This window comes from Antechinus flavipes, chromosome 1 (assembly GCF_016432865.1).
Source record: "Antechinus flavipes isolate AdamAnt ecotype Samford, QLD, Australia chromosome 1, AdamAnt_v2, whole genome shotgun sequence".
Taxonomy (NCBI): Eukaryota; Metazoa; Chordata; class Mammalia; order Dasyuromorphia; family Dasyuridae; genus Antechinus; species Antechinus flavipes.
The window spans coordinates 512,613,700-512,626,866 of record NC_067398.1 but is presented as its reverse complement, the minus strand read 5'-3'; the positions used below and the strand labels follow the sequence as shown (position 1 = coordinate 512,626,866).

The following is a 13,167-nucleotide window of genomic DNA, read 5'->3' as shown; positions in this document are numbered from 1 at the left end:
CATAATTAATAAAGACAAAACTCTCTCAATCTCTTATTTCAGTCAAAAATATTTGAACTTACATCTTTAAGAACAGGTGAACTGCTCTTTTCGTGATGGCAAAAAAGTAGGAAATTGAGGGAATGCCCATCAGTTGAGGAATGGCTGAACAATTTGTGATATATGATGGAATACTATCATACTATAAGAAGTGATAAGCAGAATCATTTCAGAAAAATCTGACAAGATTTATGTGAACTAAGGCAAAGTGAAGTTAACAGAAACAGGAGAGCAATATCTATACTAAAAGCAATATTGCAGCAATGATTAATTGTGAAAGACTTAGATACTCATCAAGACAATGATCCAAGGCGAATCCAAGGTTAAATCCAGGATGAAAAATACTATCCACCTCTAGAGAGAGAGAACTAATGAATTCTAAGTGTAGATTGAAACATACTTTTCCCCCTTTCTCTTGCTTTTTTTGTTTGCTGTTGGTTTTTTTTTTTTTTTTGGTGGGGGGGGGAGTTGGATTTTTTTTTCCAATATGGCTAATATGGAAATGTGTTGCATGAATTCTCATATCTAATTGATATATTACTTGCCTTCTCAATATGATGAGAAGAAGCAGGAGGAAGGAAGAGAATTTGGAACTCAAAATTTTAAAAAACAAATGTCAAAAATAAATACAATTCTTTAAAAAGAACATTGGAGCTGCAATGGGCATCCTTAGACCTTAAAACACAGATAGAGTCCTAATTTTTTTCCTAAAATTTCACAGAATCACAAATATGGGAGGAAGGCAAGTGAAAGAGTATTGTAATATTATTAAGAGATCTGGATTGTAGACCCAAACCTGTCACTAAGTGACTGAGAAAAATTGTTTCATTTCTCTTCTCTAGACATTAGTTTTCTCATCTATAAAATGATAATAATAATACCTGCCCTATCTTTTTCTTAGGGTTTTCAGAGAACATAATAGGCATAATAGAATGAAAGCTGGATTTGAAGTTAGAAGACTTGGGCACAAATTTCAACATTTCCCCTTACTGTCAGACCTAAGATAAACCTGATTTATACAATGTCCAATCACAGCTTCACAGGATTGATAATGAAGCATGCTGTCCAAAGGAGTGATGGCCTCAAAGAACAAAATGAAACATATGTCTTTGGACATGGTTAATGTGTGTATTTATTTATTCAATTGTTTAAAAGGAGGGAAGCTTGTATTATATGGTTTTTAAGGTCTCTTCTAACTCTAAATCTAAAAGTCTATTAATCCATAACTCAAAGTACACTAAACAAATATAAGGCATTATTATTATCCACATAAATATGTATATATATATATATGTAAACATATATAAAACATGATGACTTTATATACCACATATAACATGATTATAGATTTGGAAATAGAAGGGAGATTAATAAACAATCTCTATTCATGATGAGCTTACATTCTAATAGGGAGATAAGTACATGTGGACAGCAAAATTATAAAATTTAAAAATATATATATATATATAATGTAGTTAAATACAAAATAATTTGGGAAGGAGGTAATTCTGTAAAACCACTATCATGAAAACAGTTTTAAGACTCTACCAGAGAATGTGTTTCAAGGTCCAACCAAGCATGTCCATTCTATCTCCCCATTCTTAAAAATATAGGTTCAAATAATTCTGATGAAATCAAACTCCATTATCTTGTTAACTAAGGAATCTGAAGCATAGAGAAGGGGAAATGAAGGGTAATAAGTAGAAAAAAGCAGTATTTGACTTTGTTTTACTCCAAATTTTATTTTTTTTCCAATGTACCTTCTTCCCTTCCAAAACATTACCTCAAAAAAGAACAGGAGAAAAAATGCACAATTAAACAAAATTTTATCAAGTATTGATAATCAGTTAATAAGCACTAGCTATATACTGAAGAATTCAAGTACAAAGAATGGAACAATAACTACTCACAATGAGCTTACATTCTAAACCCCATAATATTTTGGATATCCCATATATATTCCAGGCTATGATGTGCTAAGAACAAGGGAGAAACTTATTTGGATTGGCTGGCATGACCTTTCCTGGAACAAACACATTGAATCTTCAAGAAACTTAAAAAACGATTTCATGTTTTAATCATTCATAAAGTGAAACCAAAAAAGGCAGCTTTTCCATGCGTTTAGACATCCTGGGTTTTTCTAGATAACTGGAACCTAAATATATGGAGAACTAGTCTCTGACTCATTCCTTAACCTCTGGCAAATCACTGTAACTCCTCAGCATGGTTGAGCTATATTCTCCATAAAACAGAGGTAATTACAACTTCTGCCTAACTTTAAAAGTACCACAGACAAATTAGATAATGTCTTTAAAATATTTAAGTGCCCGACTTACTGAAAAGTGAAAAGGAAACCTATAGCAAGAATGCCAGCAGTTCAGATTTATATTCAGTCTTTCTATCAAAAAGCTCAAGGGGCATTCACGATGAAGCTACCCATGCTATCCAAGCCAGTTCCACAGCTGTCATTGATCAAGGCATTGTTCAAGATGTTGAGGAAAATACAGAGATGAACAAGGTACATACAGTCATTACTCTTGGAGCTTCAGTAGCCCCCTTTCCCAAGTTGAGGATCTCACCAGAGGCAATAAGAGAAAATATGGGCAAAGAAAATAAAAAGAGGCAAGACTGGAGGGCAGGAAAGTACAAAATGGAGACATGAGGAAAGGGGAAGAAGAATGGAAAAATGAAGGAAAGAAGGAAAAAATACCAAGAACACAGCTGAAATGAGTTGAAGAGTAAATGAGAGGAATACTTGGACAAAGAAAAAAATTTAGAGGATTTGACTGGCAAGAGAATTATACAAAATATGTCTGCCATTTACTCAACTGGTAGTCATTGGAAGTTCATAACAAAACGATGGGCTAAATGGTTCCGGCCAAGTCATTTTTCTGCTTTTATCATTCAAGGAGTGATCCAGACAATTACCTACTTCCTTTCTCTCTTTGGATCTTTCCTGCCTTAGAAAATAATGTAGAGAAACACTTGCTCCTAGAGTTTACCTAGGGTAGAGCAACCAAATTTAGAAGTCATCAACTTAGTGAACTTCATTTCTCTTTATTTCCTAAGACTGCAACCAACTCCCTCTAAAAATAAATGGTCCTAGTCCTTCAGCTGCATAGAAACATTTAGGTATTCCAGGAAATATAGTCTTCTCTGGAAATCTTTCCTTCAGTGAGCTCCCACCCTAATTTAAGGCATGCCCAGAATTGTCTCTTTCCTATTGTCCCAGGTACAACAATTCCTAGCTATGACTCTGCTTATCTCAATTCTTGGAAGGACAGGGGGACCTTCATGCTATAGACAATGCAAAACAAACTTACTTTTTTCTTCATCAACTACATACTACCTCTCTAGAGTAAATGAAAAATACTTGATGTAAAACAAAATCAATTAGCTGTTCAAGTTGAAGTTTTAGGATATATACTGTTTGAAAAAAAAGCTAAAAGGATAGGAAGTTAAATGGGCATTATGACAATGAAATTGACCCTAAGCCTTACATGTCTGTTTGTGTTTTTGTGGGGTGCTTTTTTTTTTCATTTACTCATGGTTGGGTTTTTTACTCTTAGGGCAGGTTGAGTGGTAAAGACAATTAAAAATAATTTTGTCAAGTATCAATAATCAACCAACAAGTATTTATTGAGCAGCAACTATATGCTGGGGAATTCAAGTACCAAAAATGGAACAAACTCTACTCACAGTGAGTTTACATTCTCGTGAGGAGACAAGTACATGTAAAAGTACATACAGAATAAATATAAAATTGATGAATATATACATACATATAGACAGAAAATAAATATAAGGTATTTGAGTGGGAGAGCAATTGGGAGGATCAAAAAGAGTTTCATGTAGAACATTGTGCCTGAGCTGGTACACAATTTTGGAGAACATTTTGCTCACATATATCAATTTTTGATCTTAAATATCACTGTTACTGCTCCCAGTCCTGAGTCGTTCCTACAGAGATAATGGCTAATCACTTGGCAAAGGTTCAACTTATGAGGTGGCTCTATAATGTGGACAGAGTGTCCACTAACAAGTGGAATGAGACCATTAAATTCATTGCCTCTGATACCTTGCCAGCTAAGCACCCAGATTGCCTGAGATGAAAGTACATTTTACCCAAGGAGTGCCAGGCCCAACACTGCTCACCCACTTATCTCAGACCATTTCATTGTCAGTGTCTGCACCTGTAGAAACATTATAGTAAACAGTTTGAAACTGGCCTTGGTGAAATCTTGGGCCCCGAGCTAAGAACAAAGTTTAGTTTTATCTGGGAAAGGTCTTCTGGGGAAAACTTTACCTACAAGGCAAGGAGATGAAGGAAGAGGAAAGAGAAAAAGAATAAGGGAATATGAGAGCAGAGAAAGAAACAGATAAAAGTGGAAGAAAGAGCATTTGGTTTTAAGATCTAGAAAGTCTGAGAAAATAAAAAACATAGGATTGTTATGTATATTATTGTACTCAGAAGCAAAGCAGGAGAAGAGAGGAAAGGAGAAGAGAGGAAAGGAGAGGAAGAAAGGGAGAGAGAGAAAGAAAGAGAGAAAGAGGGAAAGAAAGAAAAAGAAAGAGAGAGAGAGAGAAAGGGAGAGAGAGAGTGAGGGAGAGTGAAAGGGAGAGAGAGGGAAGGAAGGAAGGAAGGAAGGAAGGAAGGAAGGAAGGAAGGAAGGAAGGAAGGAAGGAAGGAAGGAAGGAAGGAAGGAAGGAAGGAGGAAGGAAGGAAGGAAGGAAAAAAAAGAACACACCCTTTTCATTTCTGAATCGAGTCATCGAATTCCAGCTAGTGAGCAGAAGCTCAGCCATGAAGTTCTACATACCTACCTTGGGTTCCCTCCTTAGTAGCAGACAGAGCTGCACCGGGGGTTGCAGCGGGTGCGTGTCTCAGACAGCAGTAATTTATTTATCCCTGTCATGTAACATTAACAATCTGTCTGGAGCTTGGCAAGCACCAACTTGCACTGTCATATAAACTGTCTGACAAACTTAAAGTTTCTTAAATGCTTTTCTTTTCTAGCATACAATAAAGCATCATAAAATAGCTGTCATCTCCCTTTCTCTCTTCTCCCACCAACCAAAAACATAATAATAAAAGGATCACAAAATCAGAAATGGTCATTCTTAAACCTTGTGGGTTTCAACTTCCCTCCCTAAAACCATGCCTCCCAATCTTAAGGAAAGAGATAAATAAATCCATGGTGGGGGCCATAGGCTCATGAGGGCTAGTGATGGGGGGTACACAGAAAAACTACAAAACAAAAGTAGAGTCATTAAAAATTAATAAAGGGTGTGGATGTATAGCTTCCCACCCACCCCCATTTCTGCTCATGCGGATTTGTGCCAGACATTCTGCATCCTCATTAAGTGGTGTCTGGCAGCCTGCCGGAGTTTTAGTGGGTTCTGGGAATGCCAATATATTAACCAGAGGACTTTTCGCATACCCTTTAGAGTTTTTATTCTAGAAAAGTCAACCATTTGGCACAGTGCAGCCTTATTTTTGTCCGGGAAAGCTCTTAGCTGCCAATCAAGAGAGAAATTATAGCTATGGACTTCGTAATTTCCAAGACCTATCTGGAAAACAAGCTCAGTGGAAAGAAAAGTCCTCAGAAAAACAGCTTAAAAAGCCAAAGAACCATTTTTAATAGGATTTCAAAGAAAAGCAATCCATACATATACTACATGGATATGCTGCAACATAAATAGGGTTTTCAAATCCTACTACTCTCTGGGTAGAAACATATTAATTGGAAATATGAACCCACCACAATATTTCTCTGGTAATTAATAGTACAGGTGCCTACTTGTTTCCTTTTGTTGCCTAACAACGAAGTGAACAACGCTAAGAAAAAATATCTAGCTAGGCAGAAGCAGGCCTTACTGCTGAAATTTTCCTATGATGGGCACAGTCTCTACATTCCTATTTTAAAACCTACATTCAGCTTACATACACACCCCCAATATAGGTCAAGATATATTTCTAGATACACTCACAGCCCTTGGAGGTAGAAACTCTAATTATGATTTTATGTTCCAGGACATCAGGGGTTTCCAGTGGGAATTTTCAAAAGGCTAAAAAAAAATAAAGAAAAGAAATCAGAGGATCATGTTTACATCTTCAACAAATTAGTGTTTATATATAATACCTATTAGTACTACATGAACATGGTGGAGGTTAATTCTCAGATTAAAACTAGAATGTTATTTCTTTAATGTTATCCTTTCTAATGTATATGTGGGGTAAGACTCGGGGGAATGTGAAGAGAAGCCTTGCTATGCAAAAGATGACATAGGGATTGGATATTTAGTTAGGAAAAAAGGAGAAAAACGCAAAGGTCATCAGAAACCTTTGATCAGGTCAAAATTTGAAAAATATTTCCACCAAAGGTCTCTAAAATAAGCTTTATGTTCCATAGGATAAATCAATCAACTGCTGATTACTTACTGGCAAATAAGACTATATATATATATATATATATATATATATATATATATATATATCAACAATTAAAGTACTTTCTTCATGAGGTAATAAAAAGAACACTAGTTCTGGAGTCAGAGGACCTGCATTTAAACCCAATCTCTTTTACCTAGTAAGCCTGGACAAGCTCAGGGTCTCAGTTTGTTCATTTATAAAATAAAACATTGGACAAGAGAATCTCTAGGGATCCTTCTACCTCTCAATCCTATGATTTTATGCCTATGTTTCTAATTTAGATCAGAGATTACCAGGGAATGAAGAAGTCACTTTCACTTCTACAAATCTGCCTGTTGAATGGGGAACTTGCCACCCCAAGAGCTCATTCAGTGAAACATTACCTTTCCCCCCCACATCAGAATGCTGTCATGTCAGGTTTCAGGAGCCTAGGCTACTAAGCGAGGTCAGAAACTATAAACACTTCAGCAGACTTGGTCCTTGGTCTCAACATGCCAAGAAAGAAAACTATTCTTAGATACTGTCTGCAGTAGGAGATAAATAAATATTTACCTATGTATGTATGTCTATGCTGGAAAGGGAGGGGGTGATTCTCAAATGATGCACCAACAAATTGGCACCAGATTCTTTAGTCAACAGCTGGCACTGGCTGGGTTCCACCACAAGACTCTGGTTATACAAACTGAGCTCCAGAAGAGGGAAGGGAGGAGAAGGAAGAAGAGAGGGGAAAAAAGGAAAGAGGAGGAAAGAGAGAACAGAGACAGAGGCAAATACAGAGAGACAAAGACTGAGAGACAGAGAGAGAAGATGCTGAAAAAAATGGGAAGAACAGAAAAAGAAAGAAAAGGAGGTAGAGAGATGGAGAGGAATAAAACACTAAAAGGCTACTAGGAAAAGAGTGTCTTCCCAAAACAAAATGCAAACACATACACACACACACACACACACACACACACACACACACACACACACTTCCCATGATGGGAAAACTCTTCCAAGGGTTACTGCAGATTAAAAAACACAAGAAGTAAGGAAAGCTAAAACCCTAAGACAAAATTTCAGTCTTTACAATTCATATATTCTCAAATGTAGTCTTCAGTCAAAGTGTTCAATGTTAAGACCAGCAAGCTATTGTAAGATTAAGCAGTTGTTAGGTCAACAAGGTTCCATTCCCACCTTCCCCCAAGTCTTAAAATTCATTGTTCTTCTTGAAATACATCAACAGATACTGCAAGTGCTAGAGACCAAATATTACTGTGTAATAAATATACATGTTATAAGCACTATTAACATGCATGTGAGAGATACTAAGGTATAGAAAATAAGGGCCAGTAAACATAGATTCAAATTCCAATTACAGACATATAGGATCAGTTGCCATGTGAGTCTGAGCAAATCCTCTAACATCACAGAGTTCCTGACAATTATCCAATTCTCTAAGTTATAGAGGAGTTGCCCATCATCATGCTGAAAGAAAATGGGAAGAAGAGAAAAAGAAAGAAAAGGAGGTAGAGAGATGGAGAGAGACCCACCTTAAAGGGTTATTGTGAGGAACAAACGAAATCATAGATAAGACGGTGTTTATAAACCTTAAAGCACCATATGAGTGTTATTATTTTTATTACGAGCAACATGGCATAGTAACTAGAAAGTTGATCTCAAAGCCAGAAAGATGTGGATTCAAATCCTATTTCTTACATTTAGACTGTTTGACAATAGACAAGTTACTTAACCTCTTAGTACTATAGGCAACTCTCTTAATCCATAAATTACAGAGAAGGAGCAGACCTGCATTGGTAAAGGAAGTTTTCTTTCCCACATGTCCCTAATATCAATCAAATCAGCAATCTATTCTCTAGCACTCTAATTATATTTTCCACATCACAACTTTTCCAGTAAAATTTTAGGTACAACTCAGGTTGGCATGAGAAATTAAATGGGAATTTGAGACCAGCTTTGCAGAAGTCACAGATGACATAAAGAGGCCAGCAAAAGGCATAGAAAAGGTTTAGAAACTCAGAAATGCATAAAATATATGGATAAGAGTGTGTAACAACTTATTTTTATCTTTTAATACCATGATAATTCTGATTTCTCTCATATGAAACAAAGTCCAAAATTTTTTTATGAATTTTCCAGATCTCAGGGGTACTGTACACCTAACTCTCACAATGTGGAAGGGATGACTTTATTATTATTGTTATTATTACAATACTACTATTATCTGAATCAAGGGAAGAGTTTCCATACCAGGAGTTCTACATGTCAAAGACAATGCAGGTCCAGATCCTTTCCCCCCCACCAAAAATCCCACCAAACTATATATATGTAGAAATGTGTAAGTGTATGCATATAGAATAGCTATATACATTCCATGTTCTTGATTTATTCAAAAAAGAAGAAAAATAAAACCCTCTTGTGCCAGATCTGAAACATTGAGGCAGATTTATAGGCTAATACTCTGAATAAACATTGTTGTTATGGATGATACATATAAATATAGATATAGATATAGATATTCAGAAAGAAAAAGAGAGAGACAGAAACAGAGACACAGAGACAGAAACAGAGGTGGTGAGAGATAGAGACAGAGAGACACACACAGAGACAGAAACAGACACAGAGACAGAAACAGAGACAGAGAGGGTGAGAGAGAGCTGAACATGTACTGTACAATTAAAGTTTCTTCAGAATACACTTAGTAGAATACTCAGAGTAACTTAATACTCAGTGCTGAAGCACTAGAACAGATATAGATACACAGAATATTACTCTTAATGTTAGTTGGCCTAGCAATAGGCACCATTTAAAAAGGAAACTTCCCATCATTACCCTCAAGGAAAAGCATTGGAATCCACATATTTTTATGGGCTAGCACTGTTTATTATGACAACTTATCTCTAACTCAGTTAATTACTAGTATCTCCTTAGGAATATCAACATCACATTTCAACGTAAGTGTCTTGGACAATGTCTTGCACATAGTAGGCATTTAATATATATTTGTGGAATGGATGAATGAAGAAATCCTAAATTATTAGAAAATCACTGTTTCAGATTAAAAATAAGTTAAAATAGGAATGAAGGAAATAAATTGAGGAACAAAACAAAAAACATGATATTTTTCCCAAACTAAAAGGCTCTTTAAGAAACATATTATATTTGTTTAAAAGAAATAAAACAAACATGAAATGGATTGGCCACCCAGACTATCACTGTGTAACAACCAGTCAGCCTTCCCTGAAGCTGTGCCTGCCTTGAAAGGGTGGGCTGACAAAGGTCCTCTGCTTTGCTTTCCTGTTGAAAGGTGCAAGCCCGGTAGTCTGGGAAACAGGACGCTGATTTACATGTCTGCTGGATATGGTCTTCCCATCACCACGGTCCCTTCATTCTAATGGAGAATCTATTCCAGCAAAAGTTTGAGTTTGTGGAAGTGTTTTCTTCCAAACAAAGAATGCTACCTTTTTTCCCCAGTTAAGAACAATTCTAAATAGACAAATGCCCTTCTGCTACCATATCACATTAAGCCAAAGAGCTCCGTTGTCCTTCACAATCGTCAGTGATTCTACATACAGAAGAAACCTTATAAATAAACCTCAGACATTAATAAATTACTGTTTAAAAATCTCTAGAAACGCCACTTCACAGATATCCAGTATCCAACTTCAAAACAAAGGGAAGTTCTTTAATTTTTGGTTGGATACTCATTGTTTCCTGTTTATTCCAGGATGAGGGTCAAAGAGAAATTCAGCATGCCGGTTTCCCCTAAGTCTCCTCGGCAAAATACAGATTAAGTGTAATAACAGTCTAACATAAGGTAACAGACTTCCCACTCAGTATAAAGAGCTTCGGGTGACCTTGTTTACACCGATTGATGCAAGACTGATCAGTAGTAGATAAGACAGGTAAGATAAACATAGATTGGAACTAAGATAACCATAACAACAGTATCTGCAAATATAAATTGGGTTTGTTTGGTTGTTGATTAGGGTTGGGTTCTGTGTTTGCATGTGGGTGCCTTTCAGACAGCCCTCTCACCTTCCTCGTTTTTCCCCAGAAAAAAAGTTCTCTGCATGGTCCTTGACATGCAGGGCTTTCCCTACCAGCCAAAATCACAGCCGACTAGAGTTGATCTACCTGGGGCTAAAGCCGGACGAACTCTCGGCTCCAGCTACCGCAGCTGCATTCTGTGGTATGCAAAATTAACTCTTGCCACTGCAGTTAAAAAAGCACACGGTGCTTTATAAGAGAGATACCAGGCACCGTACAATGGGAAACGACTAATTATCTGGAGTAATGTTAGGAAGAATAATTTTCTGCAATAACAACGATGCCCAACAGACCAGGGGGGAAAAAAGGCTTGCAGTGGTTGGGATCGTAAGATGCAAACCCATTCACCTCAGCATCTGGGTTGGGGAAAACCCCACGACCTGAAAGCACCTTCCTCCACTCCAGCACCATCCCGGTCAAGCCGATCCCCACCCCGTAGCACAGACAACCAGACAGACTGTATGCACTTCCAGTCTCTAGGGAAAGAGGACTCGTGGACTGAGCACACAGGAAGGGCGGCGGTGGCGACTCCTTTCCACTCCTACCCGATTCCAACCCCCTACCCCACCCAGACCCTTGGAAGTTCCCCTAGGTCCAGCTCAATCCTCCTGGACGTCCTCTTGATCAGTTCCCAGTATCGTCCTGTTCCTATTTCCCACCCCCACTCCGGCTGGACGCGCTGGCTGAACTTGGGGCCAGACGTCTGAGCCCTACCCAGACACCTACAGTCCCAGCTCCCCCGAGGGAGCTCCCAGCCTCACTCACCTGCAGCCGCCCCCTCCCTCTTAAGGACTGAGTACTGGTGGGGAGACGGAGGCAGGGAAGTGGAGAGGGGAGGGCTGCAGACAGACTCAGCCCGGGCCAGACAGGCAAAGGGGGGCCGCGCTGGAGCTGCAGCCTTCCCGGCCCGACTCAAGGGCTGGTGATCTGGGAGAGATGCCCCCGGGGCGTGCAAACCCAGAGAAGAGGTGTAGAAGGGCCTGAGGGCCGGGGGCTGACCGCTGGGGACGCACTGAGACTGAAGTGTCTTGTCTCTTTAAGAGTCGGAGACCTTAAACTTGGGCCTCCCTCCCCCTCCCCCTTTCACTTTCCCAGGGACTTTCAGTCTGTCTGGCGGCGGCGGCGGCGGCTGGGACTGCGGCTCCTCCCCGGCTCTCCGGGATTCCCCGGCCCCGGCTCTGGAGCTGCGGCCGCAGAAGCTGCATCTCCACTCCTGACACCCCGGCGGGAACTCCGGAGCAAGAGAACAGCGGAGAAGGAGAGAAGGAGGGAGGGAGGGAAGGAAGGAAGAAGGGAGAACCAACGCGGCAGTGGCGGCACTTGCCTCCTTCCCGGAGCCCCGCAGCTGCCCCTGCCTGCAGCAGCAACCCCCTCCCCGGGCTGGGGAAAGGGAGGCGGGGGAGATGCGGGAAAGGGGTCGGGGAAGGTGGCTGAGGGAGGCTGCCGCTGCTGCTGCCTCTGCTAATAGAAAGTGTCCTACCTCCTGCTCTTCCTCCTCCTCCTTTCCTTCTCCTCTCCTCTTCCTCCTCTCTTTCTCCTCCTCCTCCTCTTCTTCCTCCTCTTCTTCCTCCTCCTCCTCCTGCCGCCGCCGCCGCCTCCCCCTGTCTGTCTCCAGCAGCGTATCTGTGTGCGCGGAGGGCTGTGTCTGTCTCCAACTCATTCCCAGTCTCTCCTCCTCCTCCTCCTCTTCCTCCTCCTTCTCTTCCTCCTCCTCCTCTTCCTCCTCTTCCTCCTCCTCCGTCTGTAGCTAGTCGGTGACAGGCAATGGAAGAAGGGGAAAGGAGAAGGGAGAAGAAGGAGAAGGGAGGGGGATTTGGGGCAGGGGGGGGCAGGGGGAGGAGGGGAGCAAAGTCGGGGCGGGGGGAAGAGGGGGGGAATTGGAAGCTTCCTTCCAACCCAGCCCGTTGTGGTCGCGAGTCCTAGGCTACACTGACATCTGCCGGGGAGAGAGAGAGAGAGAGAGAGAGAGAGAGAGAGAGAGAGAGAGAGAGAGAGAGAGAGAGAGAGAGAGAGAGAGAGAGAAGAGGGGGAGGGAGAGGGAAGGAGAGATTCAAGTTCAAGCAAGAATTAGGGAAAGACTCCGTAGACTTCGGGACCAGTCAAGGGTGCAAAATCTGAAGGAGGTGGTAGTTTTAGATTGGGTCCCTAATGGTGACTACAACCTTAAGAGAACGGAATTCTTCCTTTTAAAGTGTCGCATTTGCAATTATTTATCAGCCTCCCCTCTGATGAATATTAGTTCATTTCATCATTTCATACATAGGCTCTTGAATAACCCGTGCCTGTGGAGGGCGACACTCTAAGGAGAGTCGCAGACACAACCCACCAGAACCCAAAGGTAAATCGGTTCCTCTCCTGTGGGTTCCGCCCCTCATTTAAACATCCACCCAAACAACTTGAACCAATTCGGATGCCAACGTAACAATAACAACTGATATTTATAGAATGTTTTAAAGTTTGCAAAGCGCTGTCACTTGTTTGGGATGTGTCCCACTGAACGAGTTAATAAGATAAATGCCAAAACTCGACCTTCAATCGAGAAATTATGACTTCCAGAGCTGATGTTAAGTTTCCTCAGCAGTATAAAGGTTCTGATAGTCTTCCTTTCCCTATTAGAGAAAATGGACAAAGTTAATACTTTTTTT

The 13,167-nt window shown here is 40.1% G+C and overlaps 1 protein-coding gene across 2 annotated transcripts in view; it reads right to left on the bottom strand.

Annotated features, from left to right (window-relative positions):
* The window catches only part of LDLRAD4 (low density lipoprotein receptor class A domain containing 4), a 578,057-nt gene extending 565,848 nt beyond the window's left edge, over positions 1–12,209 (bottom strand). For both annotated transcript variants that reach the window (XM_051970507.1, XM_051970509.1), the window contains exon 1: positions 12,003–12,209. The gene's annotated coding sequence lies outside the window, so the exon portion shown is untranslated. The remainder of the gene's footprint in view (positions 1–12,002) is intronic.
* Between the last annotated feature and the right edge of the window lie 958 nt (positions 12,210–13,167).